This window comes from Marmota flaviventris, chromosome 6, assembly GCF_047511675.1.
Source record: "Marmota flaviventris isolate mMarFla1 chromosome 6, mMarFla1.hap1, whole genome shotgun sequence".
Classification (NCBI taxonomy): Eukaryota; Metazoa; Chordata; class Mammalia; order Rodentia; family Sciuridae; genus Marmota; species Marmota flaviventris.
This window is the reverse complement of record NC_092503.1, coordinates 131,026,386-131,053,483: the sequence shown is the minus strand read 5'-3', so window position 1 is coordinate 131,053,483 and position 27,098 is coordinate 131,026,386.

The window sequence follows — 27,098 nt, the reverse complement described above, 5'->3', positions numbered from 1 at the left end:
AAGATTAGGGCTAGTGTTAGTGTTAGGATTAGGCCTAAGTTTAAAGTTAGGGTTAGGATTAAAGCTAGGTTTAGATCTGGGATTAGGGGAAATGTTAATGTTAGAGTTAGGATTAGGTATAGGGCTAGGTTTAGTTTTAGAGTTTGTATTAGGGTTAGGTTTAGGGTAAGGGATGAGATTATACCTTGTTTTAGGGATAGGTTGAGGGTTGGAATTAGGGTTAGGGTTAGGTTTTGGGTTATGATGAAGGCAAGGATTATGTCTAGGATGTGGGTTAAGGTCTGTGTTTGGGTGAGGACTAGGATTACAGCTAGGGCTAATATCAGGTCTAGGGTTAGCTTTAGGGGTAGGTTTATGGTTAGGTTTATATCTAGGTCTATTGTAAGGGTTAGGTTTATGGTTAGGGTCAGATTTAGAGCAAGGGGTATTATAAGGGTCAGGGTTAGGGTTTAGGTTAGGTTATGGTTTATGGATTGGGCTCGAATTAGCATTAGATTTAGTGATTGGTTAATGATAGTTTTAGGTTGAGGGTTCAAGTTTGGTGTAGGGTAATGGATAGGGTTAGGGATGGGCATAGGATTAGGGTTTGGCCTAGGGTTATCATAAGGGTTAGGATTATCCTTAGGGTAATGGATAGGGTTAGAGCTAGGGTTAGGGCTAGGGTTATGCTTAGGATTGGGTCTAAGGTCAGGCTTAGGCTTAGGGTTATGGCTATGGTTAGATTTAGGGTTAGTTTTAGGGTTAAAGTTAGGGTAGGGCTTGGATTAGGGCTAGGTTTTGCAATAGGTTAGGGCTATGGCTAAATTAAGAACTTGTTATGATTAGGGCTAATTTTAAGGTTAATGTAAGGGCTAGATATAGTTTCAGGGTTAAGGTGATGTTTAGAGATAGGGTTAATGTTAGTGTCAGGGTCAGTGTTCAGATTAAGATTATGGTTAGAATTAAAGCCAGAATTAGGACGAGGGTTAGTTCTAGTGGAAGAATTAGTGTTTGGCTTAGGATAAGGGTTATTATTAGGGCTAGGTCCAGGTTTTTCTTTAGGTCTATGGCTAGAGTTATGGCTAGATTTAGTATTAGGTTTAGGTCTAGAGCTAGTGTTGGGGTTATGTTTAGGTATAAGGTTACTGGTATTGCTAGTGTTAGAGTTTGGTTTAGGGTTAGGTTCAGGATTAGACCTACGATTAGTGTTAGGGTCAGAATAAGGGTCAGAGTTAGGGTTAGGGTTTGGGTTATGATTAGAGCTAGAATGAGGGCTAGGGTTAGCACTAGTAATAGCATTAGTGTTTGGCTTAAGTTAAGGATTAGGCTTAGAATTAGGATTAGAATTAGTGTTAGGGTTTGGCTTAGGGTAAGGGATAGGGTTAGAGCTAGGGTTAGGGGTAGATTTAGGGTTAAAGCTAGATTTAGAGCTCAGATTAGGTCTAGTTTTTGGTGTTAGGATTAGAGCTAGGGTTAGAGTAATGTCTAATGTAAGAACTAGGGTTACAATTAGGGTTAGTTTTAGGGTTATGGTTAGGGGTTAGACCTGTAGTGTTAGGATTATTTTAAGGTTAGGATGATATTTAGAGCTAGTGTTAGTGTTATATTAATAATCAGTGTCAGAGTTAGTTTTAAGGTTAGGGTTAGGACTCAAATTACATCTAGGGTTACTGTCTGTGTTTCCTTTAAGGTCAGGATGGTGTTTAGAGCTAGGGTGAGTGTTAGGATATGAGTCAGAGTCAGGGTTAGTATTAAGGTTAAGGTTAGGACTCGAATTAAGGCTAGAGTTTGGTTTAGGTGTAGTATTAGGATTTGGATTACATAAGGTTTAGTATTAGGGCTATTGCTTGGTTTTGATTTACTTCTAGGGTCAGGGTTAGGGCTAGTTTCAAGAGTTGAGTTAGTGTTAGGGCTAGTTTTTATATTAGGCTTAGGGTAGGTTTTGTGTTAGATTTAGAGTTACGGATAGACTAGTATTATGGCTAGAAATAAGGATAGGGCAAGGTTTATGGCTAGGTTTAGAGTTAGGGTTAGGTTTAGGTAAGTGATAGGGTTAGAACTAGGGATAGGGCTAGTGTGAAAGTTAGAGTTAGTCTTAGGGATAGGGTTAGGGTTAGAATAGGGTTAAATTAGGGCTAGAATTAGGGCTAGGGTTATGGTTCAGCTTAGGCCTCGCATTAGGTTTAGGGTTAGGGTTAAGTTTAGGGTAAGGATTGGTGTTATAGCTAGATTGAAGGTAGGGGTAGTGTTAGAATTAGGGTTAGGCCTATGGTTAGGGTTAGGGTTATGATTAAGGCTGGTTTTAGGGCTTGAGAGAGGGCTCGGGATTGTTTTAGGGTTAGGGTTAAGGTTAGGGTTAGGGTTAGGCTTAGTATTAGGATTAATATCAGTTCTAGGGTTATCGTTAAAGATAGTTTTAGTGTTAGGTTTATGGAGACAAGTAGTGTAAGGGTTATGTTTAGTTTTAGGTCAGGTTTAGAGCTAGGGGTATTATTAGGGTCTGAGCCTTGTTTAGGGTTTGGTATTATGGTTTAAATTTAGGGCTTGAATTAGCATTAAGTTAGGGTTAGGGTAATCATAGGTTGAGGTTTAGGGTTTAGGTTTGTTTTAGGGTAATGGATAGGGTTAGGATTATGGATAGGTTTAGGTCTAGGCCTAGGGTTAGCATTAGTGTTAGGGTTATAGTTATGGCAATAGATAGGGTTAAAGCTAGGGTTAGGGCTAGGATTATGGTTATGATTTGGGCTAAGGATAGGGTTAGTACTAGGGTTAAAGCTTGGGTTAGATATTGAAATAGGGCTAGGTTTTGTGTTAAGTTAGTGCTAGTGTTAGGGTTATGGCTAATGTAAGTACCAGGGTTACATTTAGGGATAAATTTAGGTTTATGGTTAGGGCTAGGGCTAGTGTTAGGTTTAGGTATAGGGTTAGGTTGATGTTTAGAGATAGGTTTAGTGTAGTAGTCAGATACAGGGTCAGGCCTAGTTTTAGGGTTCAGCTTAAAACTCGAATTAGGGCTAAGTTTAGGGTTAGGCTTAGGGTTTGGTTAGGTTAAGGGTTTATTTTTAGGGCTATGTCTGGGTTTTGTTCTAGAGCTAGGGCTAGGATTAAGTCTAGTTTTAGGATTAGCATTAGGTTTAGGGGTAGTGTTAGGTTTAGGTTTAGGCTTAGGTTTAAAGTTAGATTTAGAGAAAGAGTTAGATCTAGGATATAGCTAGGGCTAAGGATAGGGCTAGGGTTAGGGCTAGGACTATTGTTCCAGTAAGGGACAGGGTTAGAACTAGGGATGCGGCTAGGGTGAGAGTTAGAGTTAGTCTTAGGCCTAAGGTTAGAGCTAAGGTTAGGGATAGGCGTAAATTTGGGCTAAGATTAGGGCTATGTTTAGTGTTAGTGTTAGGCCTAAGTTTAGGGTTAGGGTTAGGATTAAGGCTAGGTTTGGGGCTAGGATAAGGCCTGGGGTTTGTGTTAGGGTTAGGGCTAGAAGTAGGGATTGTGCTAATATCAGGTCTATACAGTAGATTTAGAATGTTTTATGGCTAGGTCTAGTGTAAGGGTTAGGTTTAGAGTAGGGGTCAGGTTTAGAGCTAGGGGAATTATTAGGGTAAGGTTCAGGGTTTGAGTTTGTTTGAGGTTAGGGTTTAGGGTTAGGGCTCTAATTAGTTTTAGGGTGAGGGTTAGGGTAATGATAGGTTTTTGTTTAGGCTTCAGTATATGTTTAGGATAATTGATAAGGTTAGGGTTAGCGATAGGGTTAGGGTTAGGTCTAGAGTTAGCATTAGGGTAAGGGTTATGGTTAGGAGAATAGATAAGGTTACAGCTAAGTTTAGCCTAGGATTATGGTTAGAAATAGGTCTTGAGTTAGGGTTAGGGTTAGGGTTTGTTCTAGTGTTAGTTTTAGGGTTATGTTTAGTTTAAGGGTTGGGTTTTGAGCTAGGTTTAGGGCTAGGGTGAGTGTTAGGCTTAGGGTTAGGTCTAGGGATAAAGATTACAGTACCATTAGGGTTAGGGTTACGATTAGGGCTATGGTCATCATTAGGGGTAGTTTTAGGGTTAGGGTAATGGATACGATTAGATGTAGGTTTAGTTTTATGGTTAGAGTTATATTGAGGTTTAGGCTTAGGGTTATGGCTATGGTTATGGTTAGTTTTATGGTAAGGTTAGTGTTTGAGCTAGGGTTAGGTGTATGGTGAGAGTGAGGTATAGGGTTAGGTCTAGGATTAGTTTTCTAGTTATGTTTGGGTTTAGGGTTAGGCCTAGGTTTATCAATAGAGTAAGAATTATATTTAGGGTAATGGGTATCTTTAGAGCTAGGTTTAGTGCTAGAGTTAAGGTTAGGATTAGGGCTAGGTTTAGGGTAAGATATAGGGATAGGTATAGGTTTATATTTAGGGTAAGGGTTAGGTTTTGAGCCAGGGTTAGGACTAAGGTGAGTGTTAGGTTAGGGTTAGGGCTACAGTTTGTGTTAGGGTTACGTCTAAGGCTTGGTTTAGGCCTAGGATAAAATCTAGGTTTTGTATTAGGTTTAGGCCTAGGGTTAGGGCTATGGGTAATATAAGAGCTAGGGTTATGATTAGGGCTAGTTGTAGGGTTAGAGTCATGGCTAGGTCTAGTGTTAGGTTTAGATGTTGTTTAGGCTCAGGTTTAGAGATATTTTTACTGTTAAAGGCAGCCTCAGGTTTAGCATTAGTGTTAGGGCTACATTTAGTGTGAGGTTTAGGCTTAGGAATGGGGTTAGCTTTAGAGTTATGTTTTGAACTAGGTTTAGTGATAGGACTAGCGTTAGGGCTAAAGGGTAGAGCAAGTTTTAGGGTTATGGTAAGGGATAGGTTTAGAACTAGGAATAGGGCTAGGGTGACAGTATTAGTATTAGTGCTAGTGTTAGGGTTAGCATTAGGGCTAAATTAGGCTAGCATCATGTCTAGGATTAGTGTAAGGTTTAAATCTAGGGTTAGAGTTAGGGTTAGATTTAGGGGAAGGAATGGGGTTATATCTAGGTTCAGATATAGGGTGAAGGGTAAAATTAGGGATAAGGCTAGTGTTTAGGTTTGGGTTAGGATCAAGGATAGGTTTAGGGCTAGAAAGAGGGCTAGCATTTGTGTTAGGGTATGGCAAGAATTAGGGCTAGGGTTAATATCAGGTCTAGGGTTATGGTTATGGATAGTTTAGGGTAAGGTTGATGGCTAGGTCTATATTCAGAGTTAGGTTTAAGGTAAGGTTCAGGTTTAGACCTAGGGGTATTATAATAATCAGGTCAGGTTTTAAGTTTAGATTAGGTTGAGGTTTATGGTTAGTGATCAAATTGGCATTAGGGTAGACTTAGGATTAGTATAAGGGATAGGGTTAGGTTTAGCCTCAGGTTAGTTTTAGGTTTCATGTTATGTTTAGGTTAATGGAGAGGGTTAGGGTTAGGCCTAGGGTTAGCATTAGGTTTATGGTTATTGTTTGGGTAATTGATCGATTTAGAGCTATGGTTATGGCTAGGATTATGTTTAGGATTAGGGCTAGAGTTAGGGTTAGGGTTATGGTTGAGGCTAGGGTTAGGGTTGGGGTTAAGTTTAGGATACAGGTTAGGGTTTAAGCTAGGTTTAGTGCTAAGTCTAGGGTTAGGTCAAGGGTTAGGGTTAGTGTTAGGCTTAGAGTTTTCTTACTCTTAGGTTTAAAGTTAGCACTCATGGATTTAGTAAATGTTAGGGCTAGATTAGAATCAGAGCTAGGGATAGAGGGAGATTTATGGTTAGAGCTAGAGTTAGCATTAGGTTTAGGGTTATGGTTAGGGTAATGGATAGAGTTAGAGCTAGGGTTTGGGCTATGTTTACCATTAGGATTAGGGCTAGGATTAGGGGTAGAGTTTGGGCTAGGGTATTTTTTGGGGAAGGATTAGGGTTGAAGCTAGACTTAGGGCGAGGGCTAAGTTTTGGTTAGATTCAGCGTTATGTCTGGGGAAATGATCATGGTAGGTTTAAGGTTAGGGTTAGGGTTAGGGCTATGTTTATCATTAGGGTTAGGATAAGGGTTAGGGTAATGGATATGGTTAGATGTAATTTTAGGTTTAGGTTTAGGGTTAGATTTTATTTTAGGGTTAAGGTTAAAGCATGGTTAGGTATAGGTTTCGGGTATATGTTAGGGTTTGAGAGAGGGTTAGGGCTATGGCAAGTGTTAAGTTTAGGGTTAGGTCTAGGATTAGTTTTCTGGTTAGGGTTAGGGTTAGGGTTCGGGTTACGGCTAAGTTTATCAATAGGGTTAGGGATAGGGTTAACATAATGTGTATGTTCAGAGCTAGGTTTAGGGATAGGGTTAAGTTTAGGGTTAGGGATAGAGTTAGGGTTAGAGTTAGGGATAAGTCTAAGTTTATATTTAGGGCAAGATAGGCATTGAGTTAAGTTTAGGACTAATGCTACAGTTAGGGTTAGGATTAGAGCTAGGGTTAAGGTTAGGGTTACATGTAGGGCTAGGTTTAGGCTTAGGATTAACTCTAGGTTTTGTGTTAGGTTAAGGTGTAGGGTTATTGCTATGGGTAATGTAAGAGCTAGGATTATGATTAGGGCTAGTTGTAGGGTTAGGATTATGGCTAGGTCTAGTGTTAGGTTTAGGTTTTTGGTTAGTGTGAGGCTTAGATATAGCTTAGTGTTAAATGTAGGGTCTGTGTTCAGGTTAGTGTTGGGGTTAAAAATTAAAGCCAGAATTAGGACTAGGTTTATGTCTAGTGGTAGAATTAGTCTTTGCATTAGTTTAAGCATTATTGTTGGGGCTAGGGCTAGGTTTTTGTTTAAGTCTAGGGCTAGAGGTAAGGTAAGATTTAGGATTAGGTTTAGGTATAGGGCTAGTGGTAGAATCAGGTTTATTATAAGGTTACTTTTAGGGCTAATGTTAGGGTTTGGTCTAGTGTTAGTGTCAGGTTTAGACCTAGGTTTAGTGCTATGGTCAGAATAAGGGTCAGAGTTAGGGTTAGGGTTAGGGATAGGTTAGAGCTAAAATGAGGACTAGATTTAGGACTATTAATAGGGTTGGGATTTTGATTAGCCTAAGGATTAGGGACAGGTCTAGGTTACCATTAGGGTTAGGGTTTTTCTTAGGCTTAGGGAGAGAGTTAAAGCTAGTGTTAGGGTTAGGGTTAGAGTTAGTGTTAAAGCTAGGTTTAGGGCTCCAATTAGGGCTAGATTTTGTGTTAGTGTTATGGTTTAGAATAGGGCAACAAGTAATATAAGAATCAGGGTTACAATTAAGGTTAGCTTTAGGGTTAGTGTTAGGGGTAGTTCTCATGTTAGGGTTAGGTTTAAGTTTAGGATGAATTTAGAGCTTGGTTATTGTTAGGATAGGAGTCAGGGGCAGGGTTAGTTTTAGGGTTAGGTTTAGGAATCAAATTACGGCTAGGTTTACTGTTAGGGTTTATTGTAAGGTTAGAGTGGTGTTTTAGACCTAGGGTAAGTGTTAAGGTATAAGTCAGGGTCAGGTTAGTTTTAAGGTTAGTGTTAGGACTCAAATTAGGGCTAGGATTAGTTCTAGGTGTAATTGCAGGTTTGGTTTAAGTTAAGGTTTAGGGTTAGTCTATTGTTCAGTTTTGTTTTATCCTAGGGTTAGTATTACTCCTAGTTTTATGATTAGCATTTGGACTAGGTCTAGTATTAGAGTTAGGCTTAGGTTATGGTTAGGAATACATTTAGATTTAGGCTTAGGTCTAGGATTAGGCTAGGGATAAGTATAAGCAAGGGTTAGTGCTAGGGTTAGGTTAAGGTCAGAGATTGGGTTAGAACTAGAAATAGGGCTAGTGTGAGAGTTAGAGTTTGTCTTAGGGCTAGGGTTAGGGTTAGAGTTTCGGCTAGGGTTTGTTTAGTGTAAGAGTTAGAGTTTGAGCTAGAGTTAGGGCTAAGGCTAAGTTGAGGGTTAGGTTCAGCATTAGGTCTAGGATAGGATTATGGTAAGTTTAGGGTTTGGGTTAGGGTTAGGGATAGATTTATTATTAGGGTTGGGATAAGTGTTAGGGTAATGGATATGGTTAGATGTAAGTTTAGGATTAGGTTTAGGGTTAGATTTAGTTTTAGGGTTAAGGTTAATCATGGTTAGGTTTAGGTTTCTGGTACAGGTTAGGGTTTGAGCTAAGGTTAGGGCTATGTGAAGTGTTAGGTTTAGGGTTAGGTCTATGGTTAGTTTTCCAGTTAGGGTTAAGGTAAGTGTTAGGGTAATGTGTATGTTCAGAGCTAGGTTTAGGGATAGGGTTAAGTATATGGTTAGGGATAGAGTTAGGGTTACAGGTAGGGATAAGTCTAAGTTTATATTTAGGGTAAGGATTAGGCATTGAGTAAAGTTTAGAACTGAGGCTAGAGTTATGGTTAAAATTAGGGCTAGTGTTAGGGTTAGAGTTACTCTTAGGCCTGGGTTTAAGCCTAGGATTCGATCTAGGTTTTGTGTTAGGTTAAAGTTTAGGATTAGGATTACAGGTAATGTAAGAGCCAGGAGTATGATTAGGGATAGTTGTAGGTTTAGGTTATGGCTAGGTCTAGTGTTAGGTTTAGGTTTTTGGTTAGGGTCAGGTTTAGAGTTAGTTTAGTGTTAAATGCAGGGTCCATGTTCAGGTTAGTGTTAGGGTTAAGGTTAAAGCCAAAATTAGGACTAGGTTTATGTCTAGGGGTAAGGTTAGTCTTTGTATTAGGTTAAGGGTTATTGTTAGGGCTAGGGCTAGGATTTTGTTTAGGTCTAGGGCTAGAGTTGAGGCTAGATTTAGGATTAGGTTTAGGTCTAGGGCTAGTGGTAGAGTCCGGTTTAGTATAAGTTTACTGGTAGGACTAGTGTTAAGATTTGGTCTATGGTTAGAGTCAGGTTTAGAACTAGGGTTAGTGTTATGGTCAGAATAAGGGTCAGTGTTAGGTTTAGGCTTAGGGATGGGTTAGAGCTAGAATGAGGGCAAGTTTTAGGATTATTAATATGATTAGGCTTTTCCAAATACACTAATATTCTCTCTCAAGACACATTTATTTTGAAGTATAGTTCCACAAATCTGCAAATACAATTAAATTTTACTTATTATACACAAATCAGTATCTCAAATGAACAAATACTTGGAAATAATTTCTTTGAATATTTCTATTTCCTACACAATAAGGTCAGCTTTAATATGTTTTCTCCTTTTCAGTGACACAGAACTTAAATTTTAAAAAAAACCAAACAAACAAACAAAAAAAAAAACTTTTTCTGTAGTCTCACAAATCACCATATAACTATGGTACTAATACAATTAATGATTGATGTTACATGAAAAATTCTTTGTACTTTTAAGGGAGTTGTTTGAAATGAAACACTAGATCAACACATGATCCTTTAAAAAATTACAAGAATGCATGTACAGCAATAAATTTGGAATAAAGAAGGTGTATACATTTATTAGCTACAGGACGTTGATAACAGATGCTTTGGACCTAAACGACAATTATTTTGCTTTGTGATTACAGCACTTTTCATCGCTGTGTGAGGAGTTTTAGGTCCATATTTTTGTTTTGTGATCTCATGTGCTTCATTCATTCTGATGTATTTATGTAATATATGCTTATATGAGTAATTTGCAATTATATGCCTCTTTCTATTTATAGAATATTGTTTTAGAAAATCCTGGTAATCACACAGTTTCTAAATTAGAGAGCAATTACCATGCAAGGTAGAAAATGCACAGTGGCTAAAAGAAGTCCTCATTCCAGAGTCTATTCTTAGAGTTTTCACAGAGTTAATGGTCAATAAATTTATATGTTTCATAAAGTCAAGAATCTTATCTTGACATTCAAGATGGTCAATGTGCAAGCATAATGTTTTAGACTGTACGTTCCTTGAATATTATATGAATTACTCAGTGAAAGAAGATGAAGTGACCAGATAAGAGGTTATCATTTATAGATTTATATCTAAAAAAAATCTTCTTGTATGTATTCTCAATTGAAAACTGATGTTTTAAGCCTATGTTCTATACTGCATGTTTTCACTTAAGTTTTGTCTGTGGTAAACCATCAAAATAGTCATATGAAAAGTAGGCACTTTGCCTATTACTTACCATTTAACTACAACTCACATTTTGAGACTGTCCATACTAATTGAATGGACAAGTGTATGACAATGTCATATTTCAGGGAAAATGCCTTGTATGGTGTAATAATTGTTAATAGTCCTGTCTTATCCAGGACAGTAATCCATATGTAATATCTCCTACTAAGAATATAATGTTGTCCATAAGATTAATTTTCTAGCATATTTTAAATGTAGTCTCCAAGGCAAATTTTTATTTAATGTGAACAGTTCTTACATTTTAAAAAAGAGAGATATGTTAGAGCAGTTTTGTAATCCTAAACACTTAAAGTTAAAAAAAAAAAAAAAAAAAGTTGAGTTTCTAAAGGGTTTCCTTGTTCCATAGAGAGAGTTCATGTTCTTCTCCTTCCTTCCTTCCTTCCCTGTTTCCTTCCTTTATTCCCTTCATCCTTCCTTCCTTCCTTCATTCCATCCTTTCTTCCTTCATCCTTTTCTTATTACCTTCCCTCCTTCCTTCCATCCTTACAGCTCTGACTCACACAAACACACAGTGTCTCGGTCTCCTTCCTTCCTGCCAAAACTCCCCTGCCTTCCCTGGCTTCCTTCCTTAGAGTCTCCTGCACTAAATCGGGAAGACACATCCCATCTTGGGAAAGTTACTCTGCATCTCCCTCTTTGCTCTCTGAATGATGCCACTTCCTGTGATTGTTGGTTTTTAAATTCCAGACTGATATTGATGTTAGAGATTTAGAAACAAAAGAACAGAATTGCCCCCCCCCCAAATACCCACCTAAATTATGAATTGCTGTTAAAATTCTTCTGACACTTTTCATCTGTTTAACACATTATGAGAGAGACAATAAAATTGTGTAATTAGTTAAAAAAATATGGTTAGGCTTTTGATTAGCCTAAGGATTAGGGATAGGTCAAAGGTTACAATTCGGGTTAGGGTTTTGCTTATGTTTAGGGATAGCGTTAGAGCTAGTGTTAGATGTAGGGTTAGGATTAGGGTTAGTGTTTAAACTAGGTTTAGGTTGCAGATTTCGGCTAGTTTTTGTGTTAGCATCAGGGCTAGGGTTAGGGCAACGAATAATGTAAGAATCAGGATTACAATTAGAGTTATATTTAAGGTTAGTGTTTAAGATTAGTGTTTATGGTTAGGTTCAAGGTTAGGATAAATTTAGAGCTAGGGTTATTGTTAGGATAGGAACCACGGACAGGGTTATTTTTAGGGTTAGGACTCAAATTAGGGCTTGGTTTACTGTTAGGGTTTGGTTTAAGGTTAGAGTGGTGTTTTAGAGATAGGGTGAGTGTTAGGGTAAATGTCAGGGTCAGGGTTAGTTTTAAGGTTAGGGTTAGGATTCAAATTAGGGCGAGGATTTGTTCTAGGTGTACTTTAGGGTTTGTTTAAGTTAAGGTTTAGGGTTAGGTCTATTGCTTGGTTTTGTTTTAGTCCCAGGTTTGGGTTCGCACTAGTTTGATGATGAATATTAGGGTTAGGTCTAGTGTTAGTGTTAGGCTTGGGCTTATGGTTAGGGTTATATTTAGAGTTTGGCTTAGATCTAGGGTTAGGCTAGGACTAAGGATAGGGCAAGTGTTAGAGCTAGGGTTAGGGTTAGGGTTAGATTTATGGTAAGGGATAGGTTAGAACTAGGCATAGGGCTAATGTGAGAGTTAGAGGTTGTCTTAGGGCTAGGATTAGGTTTAGGGATGGATAAGGGTTAAATTAAGGCCAGGATTAGGGCTAAGGTTAGTGCTCTTTAAGGCCTAGTGATAGGGTTTTGGTTAGGGTTGTGTTTTGGAAAAGTGATGGCGTTATAACTAGGTTTAGAAGTAGGGTGAGGGTTAGAGAAGGGTTAGGGCTAGGCATAGAGTTAGGGTTATGATTAATGCTAGGTTTAAGGCTAGGATGAGGGCTAATGCATTTTTAGGTTTAGGCTAGTATTAGGGCTAGGGCTAATATCAGGTCTAGGGTTCTGGTTAAAGATAATTTTAGGGTTAGGTTTAGGTCTACATCTAGTATAAGGGTTAGGCTTAGGGTAAGGTTCAGGTTTAGAGCTAGGGGAATTTTTAAGTTTAGGGTGAAGCTTAAGTGCCACAGTCTGGCTGGGCACAAATGCCGCAGTCTGGCTGGGCACACAATCACGAGCCACCACACAGCTTGTAGATTCAAACAGCAACTCTTTATTCCCGAACTCACACCAGCTGTCTACAATCACGTTCTGGGGAAATCCACGTTCTCTGCCCAAATTCACGTTCTCTGCCCAAATCCACATCCACTGGGCTTCTGTCTCCCAAAATATACTGTCTGAATCCCGTGAGAACTCAAGGGGAACTCAGGCAGCAGGATACGCCCTATTCCCAGCAGGAATAATCTTAAACCTTAAACCTGGAACCTAAACTGGGAACGCCCTAAACATGATTATCTTAAAACCAGGAACACCCTAATCTGCCTTGGTCCTTGAGCAAGGTCACCTACATTCAATGTCGCTGCAACATGTCAGCAACATGGGGTACGCTGGCAAGGAAATTGTCATACCTACTTGGCTAATGGCTCCCAGCACTTAAGGTTTGGTTTAAGTTAGGATTTAGGTTTAGGGCTTGAATTCGCACTGGGTTAGATTTAGGGTAATGATAGTGTTTGGTTTAGGGTTCAGCTTAGGTTTAGGGTAATTTATAGGGTTAGCATTAGCAATAGGGTTAGGGTTAGGCTTAGGGTTAGCATTAGGGTAAGGCTTATGGTTATGGTAGTGGGTCGGATTTGAGCTTAGGTTAGAACTAGGGTTAAGGTTAGGAATAGGTCTTGAGTTATGGTTAGGGTTACGTTTAGAATTAGGGTTAGGTTTAGGGTTATGTTTAGAGCTAGGGTTATGGTAGGGAGAGGGTTAGTTTTATGGTTAGGTCTAGGGATAGGATTATGCTAGATTTAGTATTAGGTTTAGGGTTAGGGCTAGGATTATCATTAAGGTTAGGTTTAGGGTTAGGGTAATGTATAGGTTTAGATATAGGTTTAGGTTAGGTTTAGACTTTGGTTTAGTTTAAGATTAGGGCTATGTTTATGTTTATGTTTCTGGTTAGGTTTAGGGCTTGAGTTACGTTTAGTGTATGTCAAGTGTTAAATATAGGATTATGTCTAGGGTCAGTTTTCCGGTTAGTGTTATGTTTAGAGCTAGGGTTTAGGCTGGATTATCAATAAGTTTAGGGTTGGGGTAATGGGTAGGTTTAGAGCTAGGTTTAGGTAGAAGTTTGAGTTTAGGATTAGGGCTAGGGTTAGGGTTAGAGTTTGTGATAAGTCTAGGTTTATGTTTAGGGTAAGGTTTAAGCTTTGAGCTAGGTTTAGCACTAAGGTGTGCACTAGGTTTATGTTAGGCCTAGGGTTAGGTGAGGGCTAGGGTTATGGTTAGTGTTATGCTTAGGGCTAGATTTAGTCCTTGGATTAGTTCTGTGTTTAGTGTTAGGTTTAGGCCTAGGGTTAGGGCTATGGGTAATGTAAGAGCCAGAGTTATGATTAGGTCTTGTTATACTGTTAGAGTTATGCATGTGTCTAGAATTAGGTTTCGGTTTTGATTAGGGTCAGTTTAAGATGTATGTTTAGTGTTAAAGGCAGGGTCAGTGTTAAGGTTACAGTTAAAGGTCAGGTTAAAGCCAGAATTAGGACTAGGTTTTGGTCTAGGGGAGGGGTTAGTGTTTGGGTTAGGTTAAGGGTTATTGTTAGGGCTTTGGCTAATTTTTTCTTTATGTCTAGAGCTAGAGTTAAAGCTAGATTTAGAATTAGGTTTAGATCTAGGGCTAATGACAGGGTTTGGTCTAGGTATAAGGTTACCAGTAAGGCTAGTGTTAGGATTTGGTTTAGCATTAGGGTCAGGTTTAGACCTCCGGTTTGTGTTATGGTCAGAATGAGGGTCAGGGTTAGGGTTAGGTTTTGGAATAGGGTTAGAGCTAGAATGAGATCTAGGGTTAGGACTAATAATAGGGTTATTATTTGGTTAGCCTAAGGATTAAGGATAGGTCTAGGGTTACCATTAGGCTTAGGGTTTTGCTTAGGGTAAGGGATACTGTTAGAGATAGGTTTAGGGTTAGGGTTAGGGCTATGTTTAGGGTTAAAGCTAAGTTTAGGGCTCAGATTAGGGCTAGTTTTGTGTGAGGTTTAAGGGCAGGGTTAGGGCAACAAGTAACATAAGAACAAGGTTTACAATTAGTGTCAGTTTTAGGGGTAGGGGTAGGGGTAGGTCAAGTGTTAGGGTTAGGTTTAATGTTAGTTTGATATTTATAGCTAGAGTTAATTTTAGAATATGAGTCAGGTCAGGGTGAGTTTTAGGTTTAGGGTTAGGACTTGAATTAGGGCTAGGGTTACTGTTAGGGTTTGGTTTAAATTTAGGGTGCTGTTTAGAGCTAGGGTGAGTGTTATGATATGAGACAGGGTCACAGTTATTTTGAAGGTTAGGATTAGGTCTTGAATTAGGGCTAGGGTTAGTTCTAGGTGTAGTGCTAGTGTTTGGTTTAAGTTAAGGTTTAGTGTTAGACCTATTGCTCGGTTTTGTTTTAGTGCTATGGTTAGGGTTAGGGCTAGTTTTATGATTAGCTTTAGGGTTAGGTCTAGGGTTAAGGTTTGTATTAGGATTAATGAATGCTAGATTTAACACTAGGATTAGGGTTGGGTTTTGTGTTAGGGTTAGGGCAAAAATTAGGGCTAGGGCTAATGTCAGGTGTAGGTTTAGAGTTAGGGATAGTCTTAGGGTTAGATTTATGGCTAGGTCAAATTTAAGTGTTATGTTTAGGGAAAGGGTCAGGTTTAGAGCTAGGGGTATTATTAGGGTCAGGGTCAGGCTTTGGGTTTGGGTTAGGTTACTGTTTAGGTTTAGGCTCGAATTAGCATTAAGGTTATAATTAGGGTAAAGGTAATGGATAGGGTTAGGTTTAGGTTTCAGGTTAGGTTTAGGGTAATGGATATGGTTTTGGTTTGTGATAGGTTTAGGGATAGGCCTAGGGTTAGCATTAGTATTATGGTTATTTTTAGGGTAATTCATATGGTTAGACCTAGGGTTATGGCTAGGGTTAAGTTAGGATTAGGGCTAGAGATAGGGTTAGGTCAGGGTTAGGGTGAGGGTTAGAGTCAGTATTGTGTTTCGGGTACGGTTTAGGGTTTGATCTAGGTTTAGTGCTGTGGCTAAGGTTAATTTAGGGTTTGGTCTAGGGTTATGGTCATGGTTATGCTAAGGTTAGTGTTAGGTCTAGGGTAATAGGTTTAAATGTCAGGTTAGAGTTAGGGTTAGGGTTAGGTTAGCATTAGGGTTAGGTTTAGGGTTAGGGTTAGGGTTTGAGCTAGCTTAGAGTTAGTATTAGGGTTAGGTTCACTGTTAGTTCTAGGTTTAGGTTTATGTATAGGGTTAGGGTAGGTTTATCTTTAGGTCTAGTGTTATCATTAGTGTTAAGTTTAGGGATTGGTAATGGGTAGGGTTCTAGCTAGGGTTAGGGCTAGGGTTAAGGTTAGGATTATGACTGAGGTTAGTGTTAGTGTTAGGCCTTCGGTTAGTTTTGGGGTTAGGTTATGTTTAAGGGTTAGGGATTGAGCTAGTATTAGGGCTACGGCAAGGGTTAGGGTTACAGTCATGGCTCTAGGGTTAGTGTTAGGATTAGTGCTAGGGTTAGCATTAGGTTTTGGGTTATGGTTAGGGTAATTGCTAGAGTAAGAGCTAGGGTTTGGGCTATGGTTATGGTTAGGATTGCTAAGAGCCAAGTATATGATGCATGGCATTTTTGGTTGAAAGGTGAAGCCAGCTAGCCATTGAGATGATATGATTATGTTAAGATTTGCATTCATATGGATATTGGACTCCTGCTGTTCACCTAGGCCTTCTATGGGACTCCTGGAGAGTTCCCATTGGTTGGGGAAGTACAGTAGGAGGGTGTTCCGGGGGAGGAGCTCTCTCTGGCAGCTCTGGGAGGAGGCTGCTTGGGTGGAAAAAAAAAATCTTCCCTGGCGCGTACTGGACATTGGCGGCAGTTTCAAAAAATAAAGTTTGTTCCTGCTTGAGTGGATCGTGATTTTGTGCCCAGCCAGACTGTGGCATAGGATTAGGGCTAGGGTTAGAGTGAGGTCTTGGGTTTGGTTTAGGGTTATGTTTAGGGTAAGGTTATGGGCTAGGACAAGGGTTAGGGTTAGGGTTAAGGCTAGGTATAGGGTTAGTGTTATGCTTAGGGTTAGGTTTAGGGCTACAATTAGGGCTTGGTTTTGTGGGAGGTTTAGGGCTTATGTCAGGTGTATTAGTAATTTAAGAGCTAGAGTTATGGTTATGGCTAGATTTAGGGTTATTTTCTGGGTTAGGATAAGGTTTAGAGCTTGGGGTTTTTTTTAGGGTAAGTGTCAAAGTTCAGGTTAGGATTAGGTTTAGGTTTAGGTCCAGAATGAGAACTAGGGTTAGGACTAGTGGTAGGGTTAGTGCTTGAGTTAGGTTAATGGTTATTGTTAGGGATAGAGCTAGGGTTATGGCTATATTTAGGATTAGGTTTAGGTCTAGGGCTAGAGTTCGTGTTAGGTTTAAGTATAGGGTTACCAGTAGGGCTAGTGCTAAGTTTCAAATAAGGGTTAGGGTCATGTTTAAACTTAGGTTTAGTGTTAGAGTCAGAATAAGGGTCAGGGTTAGGGTTCAGGTTGTGTTAATTTTAGAGCTAGAATGAGGGCTAGCGTTAGGACTAGTAATAAAGTTAGGGTTTGGGGTAGGCTTAAGATTAGGGTTAGAACTAGGGTAGCAATAGGGTGAGGGTTTGGCTTAGGGTAAGGGATAGGGTTATAGCTAGGGTTAGGACTAGATATATGGTTAGGGTTAGGGCCAGGGTTAGGGTTAGGGTTAGGGTTAAAGCTATGGTTAGGCCTTGGATTAGGGCTAGGTTTTATGTTAGGTTTAGGGCTATGGCTAATGTAAGAACTAGCATTATGATTAGGGCTAATTTTAGGGTTAGGTTTAGGGCGAGGTCTAGTGTTAGGATTAGGTTTAGGGATAGGGTGATGTGTAGATCTAGGGTAGGTTTAGGGTCAGAGTCAGGGTTAGTATTAGTCCTAGGGTTAGGGTTAGAACTTGAATTAGTGCTAGAATTAGGGCTAGGTGTAGGGTTAGGGTTTGGTTTTTGTTAAGGTTTAGGTTCAGTGCTATTACTCGGTTTTGCTTGAGGGCTAGGGCTAGGTTTAGAGCTAGTTTTCAAATTAGCATTAGGTTTAGAGCTAGTGTTAGGTTATGGTTTAGGCTTATGTTTAGGGTTAGATTTAGAGTTAGGTTTAAATCTATGTTACAGCTAGGGTTATGGCTAGTATTTGGCTTATCATAAGGGATAGGGTTATAACTAGGGATGGAGCTAGGGAGAGAGAGTTAGTCTTAGGGTTAGAGTTTGGTAAGGTTAGAGTTAGGGCTGTAATAGGGCTAGGACTAGAGCTAGGGTTAGTATTAAGGCTAAGCCTAGGTTTAGGACTAGTGTTAGGGTTATGGTTATGGTTAGGCATGATGTTGTATCTAGGTTAGGGTTAGGGTTAGTGTTAGGGTTAGGCTAGTGTTAGGTTAGGGTTAGGATTAAGGCTATTTGGGGGCTAGGTTTAGGGCTAGGGTTTGTGTTAGGATTAGGGCTTCATGTGCTAGGGCTAATGTCAGTTCTAGGATTATGGTTAGAAATAGTTTTAGGGTTAGGATTATGGCTAGGTGTATTTTAAAGGTTAGGTTAATGTTTAGGGTAAGATTTAGAGCTAGGGGCATTATTAGGGTAAGATACAGGTTCTGGGTTGGATTAGGTTAATCTTTAAGGTTAGGGCTCAAATTAGTGTTAGGGTTAGGGTTAGGATTAGGTTCAGGGATATGGTTAGGTTTAGGGTTCAGGTTAGTTTTAGTGTAATGGATAGGTTTAGGATTAGGAATAGGGTTAGGGTTATCCTAGGGTTAGCATTAGGGTTAGGGTTAGGGTTAAAGTAAGGGTAATCCATAGGATTAGAGCTAGGGTTAGGGCTAGGGTTATGGTTAGGATTAGGGCTAGGGTCAGGGATAGGTTTGGGGTTATTGCAAGCATTAGGCTTAGTGTTAGATTTAAGGTAAGGGTTAGGGCTAGCATAACGGTCATTGTTAGTGTTACAGCTAGTGTTAGGGCTCTGATTAGAATAGGTTTTGGATTAGGTTAGAATTAGGGTTAGGGCTAAAGCTAATGTAAGAACTAGGATTATGATTAGGGCTAGTTTTAGGATTAGGGTTACAGCCAGGTCTAGTTTTAGGGTTTGGTTTAGGTTTTGGGTGATGTTTAGAGCTAGGGTTAGTGTAGGGTCAGAGTCAGGGTCATGGTTAGTTTTAGGGTTAGGGATAAGACTTGAATTAGAGCTAAGTTTAGGGCTATGTGTAGGCTTAGGGTTTGGTTTAGGTTAAAGGTTAGGGTTAAGGCTATAGTTCTGTTTTGTTGTGGGGCTTGGGCTACGTTATGGTTAGTTTTAGGATTAGCGTTAGTGTCACAGCTTGTGTTAGTGAGAGATTTAGGTTTAGGTTTAGGGTTTCATTTAGAGACAGGGTTAGATGTAGGATTAGGACTAGGGGTTTGGCTAGGGCTAAGGTTAGTGCAAGTTTTAGGGTTATGGCAAGGGTTGGGGTTAGAACTAGGAATAGGACTAGGGTGAGAGAGTTAGACTTAGGGCTAGGGTTAGGTTAGGTTTGGGGCTAAATTAGGGCTATGATTAGGTATAGGGTTTGTGTTAGGGTTAGGCCTAGTTTTAGGCTTAGGGATAGGGTTAGGTTTAGGGGAAGGGATGGGATTATAGCTAATTATAGGGCTAGGTCGAAGGTTAGAATTACGGTTAGGGCTAGGATTATGTTTTGGGTTAGTAATAAGGCTAGGTTTAGGGTTAGGATGAGGGCTAGGGTTTGTTTTAGAGTTATGGCAAGAATTAAGGCTAGGGCTAGTGTCAGGTCTAGGGTTATAGTTAGAGATAGACCGAGTGTTAGATTTATGGCTAGGTCTTAGGGTAAGGGTTAGTTTTAGGGTAAGGGTCAGGTTTAGAGCTAGGTTTATTATTAGGGTCAGATTCAGTTTTGAGGTTTGGTTTAGTTTAGGGTTTAGGGTTAGGGCTCAAATGAGCATTAGGGTTAGGGGTATGGTAATGATATGGTTAGGTTTAGGGTTCAGATTAGGTGTAGGTTAATTGATAGGGTTAGAGTTAGTGGAAGACTTAGGTTTAGGCCTAGGATGAGCATTAGGGTAAGGGTTATGTTTAGGGTAATGGATACGGTTAGAACTAGGGTTAGGGCTAGGGTTATGGTTAGTATTAGGGCTAGAGTGAGGATTAGGGTTAGGGTTTGGCCTAGGGATAGCTATAGGTTTAGGTTTAGGATATGGTTTAGGTTTGAGCTAGGGTTAGTGCTAGGGCAAATGTTAGGTTTAGGGTTATGTCAAGGTTATAGTTATGGTTAGTGCCAAGGTTAGTGTTAGGATTAGGGCTAGGGTTATCATTAGGTTTAGGGTATTGAATAGGGGTTTGATGTCAGGTTAGGGTTAAGGTTATGATTAGCTTTTGGCTTAAGTTTAGTGTTAGTGATAGTTGTAGGGTTAGGTTTAGGGTAATGATTAGGGTTTGAGCTAGGGTTAGGTCTATGGCAAAGTTTAGGTTTTTGCCTATGTCCAGGGTTAGAGTTAGGGTAGATTTAGGTTTAGGGATAGGGTTATCATCAGGATTAGGGTTAGGGTTAGGGTAATGGGTATGGTTAGAGCTAGGTTTATGAATAGGTTTAAGGTTAGGATTAGGGCTAGGGTTAATGTTAGGGTTAGGTTTAGGCCAAGGATTAGTGTTAGGATTATGTTAGGTTTAAGAGTTACGGATTGAGCTAGGATTTGCACTAGGAAGAGTTTTAGGGTTAGAGTCAGGATAAGGAAGGGTTAGGGCTAGGGTTAGCTTTAGGGTTAGGGTTATGGTTAGGGTAATGGATAGAGTTAGAAGTAGGGTTTGGCTTATGGTAATGGCTACTTTTAGTATTAGTGATATGGCTAGGTCTAGTTTAGGGTTAGATTTTTGGTCAGGAAAAGGTTTCGAGCTAGACTTTGTGTTAGGTTTAGGGTTGGGTTATGATTAGTTCCAGCATTAGGCCTCAGGTTAGGTCTAGGGTTAGGGTTAGTGTTTGGGTTAGGTTAAGGGTTATTGTTAGGGTTAGGGCTAGGTTTTTGTTTAGGGCTAGGGCTAGAGTTATCGCTAGATGAAGGATTAGGTATAGGTATAGGTCTAGTGTTAGGGTTAGGTATAGGTATAGGGTTACAGGTAGCGTCAATGTTACGGGTCGGTTTAGGGGTAGGGTCAGGTCTAAACATACAGTTAGTCTTAGAGTCAGAATAACGGTCAGGGTTAGTTTTAGAACTTGGCATAGGGATAGAGCTAGATTGAGGGCTAGTTTTAGGACTAGTAATAGAGTTAGTGTTTGAGTTAAGCTAAGGATTAGGTTTAGGACTAGGGTAGCTTTATGGTTAGAGTTTGGCTTAGGGTAAAGGAAAGGGTTAGCGCTAGGGTTAGGGCTAGTATAAGGGCTAGGCTTAGGGTTAGGGTTAGGGTTAGGGCTAGATTTAGATTTAAAGCTAGCATTAGGGCTTGGATTAGGACTAGGTTTTGTGTTATCTATAGGACTACAGCTAATGTAAGAACTAGGGTTACAACTAGGGCTAGTTTTAGGGTTATTGTTATGTCTATATTTAGTATTAGGTTATGTTTAGGGTTAGGGTTATGTTTAGGGTAATGGATAGGTTAGGGTTAGGGAATGTGTTAGGTTTAGGCCGAGGGTTAGCATTAGGGTTAGTGTTCAGGCTAGTGTATTGAATAAGGTTAGAGCTAGGGCTAGGACTAGGGTGATGGTTAGGATTAGGGCTAGGTTTAGGGTTAGGTTTAGTGTTAGTAAAGGATTAAAATTAGGGTTAGGTTTAGGGTAAGTGTTAGAGCTGCCTTTAGTGTTAGAGATAGGGTTAAACCTAGGGTTTGGGCTCAGATTAGAGTTAGGTTTTGGGTTTTCTTAGGGCTAGTGTTAGGGATATGGATAATGTAAGAACTAGGCTTATGATTAGGGATAATTTTAGGGTTACATTAGGGCTAAGTCTAGTTTTAGGTTTAGGTTTAATTTTAGAGCAATGTTGTGAATAGGGTTAGTGTTAGGTTCAGTGCTAGGTTTAGGGCTATGGCTGGGTTAGGGCTAAGTTTATGTCTAGTGTTTGGGTTATGGTAAGGGATAGTGTCAGAACTATAAATAGGGCTAGGCGAAAGTTAGTTTTAGTCTTAACGCTAGGGCTACGGTTAGGGTTAGGGCTAAACTAGGCCTAGGAATATGTCTAGGATTAGTGTTAGGGTTAGGCCTAATGTTAGGGCTATTTTTAGGGTTAGGTTTAGGGTTAGGATTAGGGTAAGAGATGGGGTTATAGCTAGGTTTAGTGCTAGGGCAATGATTAGAATTAGGTTTAGGAATAGGGGTAGGATTGGGTTAGGATTAAGGCTAGATATGGTGTTAGGATGAGGGCTAGAGTTTTTGTTAGGGTTGAGGCAAATTTTTGGGATAGGGATAATGTCAGGTTTAGGGTTATGGCTAGGGATAGTTATAGGGTTAGGTTCATGGCTAGGTCTTGTATAAGGGTTAGGTTTAGGGTAAGGATCAGGTTTAGAATTAGGTGATTTAGGGTCAGCATCAGGTTTTTGTTATGGGTTAGGTTAAATTTTAGGTTTAGGGCTCAAAGTAGCGTTCATCTTTGAGTTAGGTTTAGGGTAATGGAAAGGTTTAGGTTTAGGATTCAGGTTAAGATTAGGATAATGAGTAAAGTTAGGGTTAGTGATACGGTTAGGGTTAGGCCTAGGATTAGCATTTGGATTATGGTTATTGTTAGGGTAATGGATAGTGTTAGAGCTAGGGTTAGGGGTAGGGTTATGGTTAGGATTAGGGCTAGAGTTATGGTTAGGGTTAGGGCTAGGGCTACGGTTAGGTTTTGGGTTAGGTTTAGGGTTAGGGTTAGGTTTTGAGCTAGGATTAGTGCGAGGGTGAGAATTAGGTTTACTGTTATGTCTAGGGTTAGATTTTTGGTTAAGGTGAGGGTTAGTGTTATGGTTAGGGCTAAGGTTATACTTAGATTTAGGGTAATGGATAGGGTTAGATGTCAGGTTAGCATTAGGGGTAGTTTTAGGTTTATGATAGTGTTAGGGTTTGGGCTAGGGTTGGGGTTAGAGTATAGTTTAGGGTTTTATCTAGGGTTAGGGCTATGATGAGCATTAGGTTTAGAATTAGGTCTAGGATTAGGTTTACAGTTAGGGTTAGAGCTAAGGTTGTCATTAGGTATAGGGTTAGGTTTATGGTAATGGAAAATTTTAGAGATAGTATTAAGGCTAGTATTAACATTATGATTAGGGCTAGAGTTAGCGTTAGGTTTAGGGATAGGACTAGGTATATGTTTTGGGTTAGGGTTAGGGTTTTATCTAGGGTTAGGTCTAAGGTGCAGGTTAGAGTTAGAGTGAGGGATAGGGTTAGGGTTAGGCTTATGCTTAGGGCTAGGTTTAGGCCTAGGATTAGGGCTAGGTTTTGTGTTAGTTATAGAGCTAGGGTTAGTGTTATGGGTATGTAAGGGCTAGGCTTTTGGTTAGGGTTATGGCTAGGTCTAGTGTTAGGTTTAGGTTTTGGTTAGGGTCAGTTTTAAAGCTAAGGTTAGTGTTAGTGACAGGACCGGTGTTTGGATTAGGGTTAGGGTTATATGTAGAGCCTAAATTAGGATTGGTTAGGTCTAGAGGTAGAGTTAGTGTTTCTGTTAGGTTAAGGGTTATCATTAGGGCTAGGGCTAGGGCTAGTTTTTTGTTCAGGTCTTGGGTGAGAGATATGGCTAGATTTAGGATTAGGTTTATGTCTAGGGCTAGTGTTTGGGTGAGGTTTATGTATAGGTTTATGGGTAGGGCTAGTGTTAGGGTTTGGTTTATAGTTAGGGTCAGAATAAGGGTCAGGGTTAGGGTTAGTGTTTGGGTTATGGTTATAACTAGAATGATGACCAGGGTTAGGACTAGTTATAGAGTTAGGATTTGTGTCAGTCTAAGGATTAGTGTTAGGACTAGGGTTACCATTAAGTTTAGGGTTTGGCTTAGGGTAAGGGATAGGATTGGTGCTAGGTTTAGGGTTAGGTTTAGGGCTAATGTTAGAATTAGGTTTAGGTATAGGTTTATTGTTAGTGCTAGTGTTAGGGATCGCTTTAGAGTTAGGGTCAGAGACATACAGTTACAGTTTGGGTCAGAATAAGTGTCAGGTTTGGGTTATGGTTAGAGCTAGAATGAGGGCTAGGGTTAGGAGTAGTAATAGGGTTAGTGTTTGGGTTAAACTAAGGATTAGGGTTAATACTAGTGTTAGCATTAGGGTTAGGGTTAACTTAGGATAAGGTATAGGGTTAGAGCTAGGGTTAGGGCTACATTTAGGGTTAGGGTTAGGGCTAGTGTTAGGGTTAGACTTAGGGTTAAAGCTACTGTTAAGTCTCGGTTTAGGTCTAGGTTTTGGTTAGAGTTAAGGCTAGGTTTAAAGTTATGGCCAATGTATGGACTAGTGCTACGATTTGGGTTAGTTATAGGATTAGGGTTAGGACTAAGTCTCTAGTTAGGGTTAGGTTTAGGGTAAGGTTGATGTTTAGAGCTATGGTTAGTGTAAGGGTCAAATTCAAGATCAGGGTAAGTTTTAGAGTTAGGTTTTGGACTGAAATTTAGGCTAGGGTTAGGGTTTGGGTTAGGTTTTGGTTTAGGTTAAGTTTTAAAGTTAGGGCTACGGCTTGGTTTTCTTTTAAAGCTAGGACTATGGTTAGGGCTAGTTTTAGGATTAGTGTTAAATTTAGGGCTTGTGTAGCATTAGTTTTAGACTGAGTGTTAGAGTTAGCTTTAGAGTTAGGATTAGATCTAGGGTTAGGTCTAGGGCTAAGGATAGGACTAATGTTAGATCTAGGTTTATGGCTAGGATTAGGGTTAATGTAAGAGATAGGGTTAGAGCTAGGGATAGGGCTAGGGTGAAATTGAGAATTAGTCTTAGGGATAGGCTTAGGGTTTGGGTTAGGTATAGGGCTTAATTAGGGATAGGAATAGGGCTAGGGTTATGGTTATGTTTAGGCCTTGAGTTAGTTTTAGGCTTAGAGTTAGGTTTAGTGTAAGTGATGAGGTTAGAGCTAGGTTTAGGGCTAGAGCGAAGGTTAGAATTAGGGTTAGGGCTAGGGTTTTGTTAGAGTTATGATTCAGGCGAGATTTAGGGCTAGAATGAGGTCTAGGGTGTTAGGGATAGGGCTAGAATTAGTGTTAGTGTGAATGTCAGTTCTAGGGTTATGGTTAGGGAGAGTTTTAGGCTTAGGTTTATGGCTATGTTTAGTATAACAGTTAGGTTTATGGTAAGGGTCAAATTTAGAGCTAGGGGTATTATTAGGGTGAGTGTCAGGTTTAGGGTTTTGTTTAGTTTAGGGTTTAGGTTTGGGCTGGAATTAGCATTAGGGTTTGAATTAGACTAATGATAGGGTTAGGTTTAAGGTTCAGGTTTGGTTAGCATAATGGATATGTTTATGGTTAGGGATAGGGCTAGAATAGGACTAGAGGTAACATTAGAATTAGGGTTATGTTTACAATAATTGGTAGGGCTACAGTTATGGCTATGGTTAATGTATGAACTAGTGTTACAATTTTGCTAGTTTTAGGGTTAGGGTTAGGGCTAGGACTAGTGTTATTGTTAGGTTTATGGTTAGGGTGATGTTTAGTGCAAGGGTTATTGTTAGGGTCAGTGTGAGGGTATGGGTTAGTTTTAGCGTAATGTTTAGGATTCAAATTAAGGCTAATCCTAAATCTAGCCTTAACTCTAGCCCTAGAACTAAACAAAAACGTAGTCCTAGTCCTAACTGTAACCCTTACCCTAACTTAAACACTACCCCTACCCCTAGACCTAAACCTAGTCCTAATTCTGGCTATAAACCTAACTCTAACTCTAACCTGATCACTGACCAACATTTAACAGTAAACCTACCTCTAAACCTGACCCTAGCCGAAAATATAAACCTAACACTAGACCTAGCCATAACCCTAAAACTAAAATTAGACCTACTCCTAACCCTAGTTCTTACATTATCCACAGCCCTAACCCTAGGCCGAAACCTAACAAAAAACCTAGAGCTAACCCTAGGCTTAACCTAGCTCTGAGCATTACCCTAACCCTAACCCCAGCCCTATTCCTAACTTAACCCTAGCCTTAGTCCCAATCCTAGATCAAAGCCTAACCCTTAACATAAACATAAACCTAGAACTATCCATAAATCTAAACGTAACCCTAGCCCTAATCCTCACCTTAACCCTAGCCCTTACCCTAGCTCTAAAACTACACAATATGCTAAACCTAACCCTAGACCTATTGGTAACCCTAGTCTTAACCCTAACCATATCCCTAACCCTAACCAGAAAACTAAACTTAGACCTAACCCTAAACCTAACACTCACTATAACCCTAAACCTAGATCAAAACCTAACCCTTACCATAACCTAAACATAACCATAGCCCTAAACTTAACCCTAAATTTTAATCTAACCCTAACCCTAAACCTAAACCTAAATCTAACCATATCCATTACACTACACCTAACCCTAACCCTAATGATAATCCTAGCCCTAACCCTCACTCTAACCCTCAAACTACCATAATTCTATCCCTAGACCTAACCTTTAAACTAACCCTTGCTCTAGCTCTACCCATAGCTCATAACTTAACCCTAAACATAACACTAAACATAAACCTAGTTCTAACCCTCACCCTAACCAAACTCAAGACTTAATTCTAATCATAACACTAGCCCTAAACTAAACTCTAACTGTATCCATTACCCTAAACATAAACCTTACCCTAATGCTTACACTAGGCCTAAACCTAAACCTATCACTAATCCCAACCCTATCAATTATCCTAAAACTAACCTGAAACCTAAACCTAACCGTAACCTTATTATTACAATAAAACTAACCCTAATGCTAATTCAAGAACTAACCCTAAACTCAAACCTAAACCATGCCCTAACTCTGAACATGACCCTAATAATTCCCCTAGCTCTAAACCTGACCCTTACCCTAAAACTAACCCTTACACTAGACCTAGCCAAAAACCTAAGCTTAAAAATACCCCTAACGGTAACCCTAGACCTGACATTAGCCTTAGCTGTAAACCTAGCCCTAACCCTAAAACAAACCCTAGCCCTTATCTTAGCCCTAAACATAGCCTTAATCATAACCCTAACCCTAAAGCTGGGCCTAACCCTAACACTAAACCTAGCCCTAATCTTAGCCCTGAATTAGCTGTATCCCTAACCCTAATCCTAACCTAGCCCTAAGACTAAGTCTAACTCTCACCCTTGCCCTAAAACTAGTTCTAACCCTATCCCTTACCGGACCCTAATCCTAGCTCTAACCCTAGGCCTAACCCTAGACCTTTTCTTATACATAGCCCTAACCCAAGATCCAAACTTTAATCTAAATCTAACCCTAACCCTAATACTAAACCTAACACTAGCCCTAACCCTAACCCCTATGCTAATCCTAAAACTAGTCCTACCTCTAGCCCTAGCCCTAATACAAAACCAAGCCCTAGCCCTAACCCTGACCCTTTACATAAACCAAACCTTAACCCTTCACCTAGCCCTAACCTTAGCCCTAATTTGAGTTTTAAGCTGAAAACTAAAACTAACCCTGAACCTGACCTAACCCTAAACATAGCTCTAAAAATCACTCTAACCATAACCCTAAATCTAATACTAGACTTAGCCCTAACACTAACCATAAAACTAGCCTTATTTGTAACCCTAGTACTTATATTAGACATAACCCTAACCCTAGCCTTACCTTAACCCAAAATCTAGCCCAAATCTCTGCCCTAACCATAGCTTTAACCCTAACCTAACCTTAACCCTAAAACTAGCACTAATTGTAACCATAAACCTAGCCATAACTTTAGCTCTAACCCTATCCATTACCCTAACCATAACTCTAGCTCTAACCCGATCCATTATCCTAACCATAGCCCTATCCCTAATGATAACCCTAGGCTTAAACCTAACCTATTCTTACTAATAACCCTATCCATTACCCTAAACCTAACCTGAAA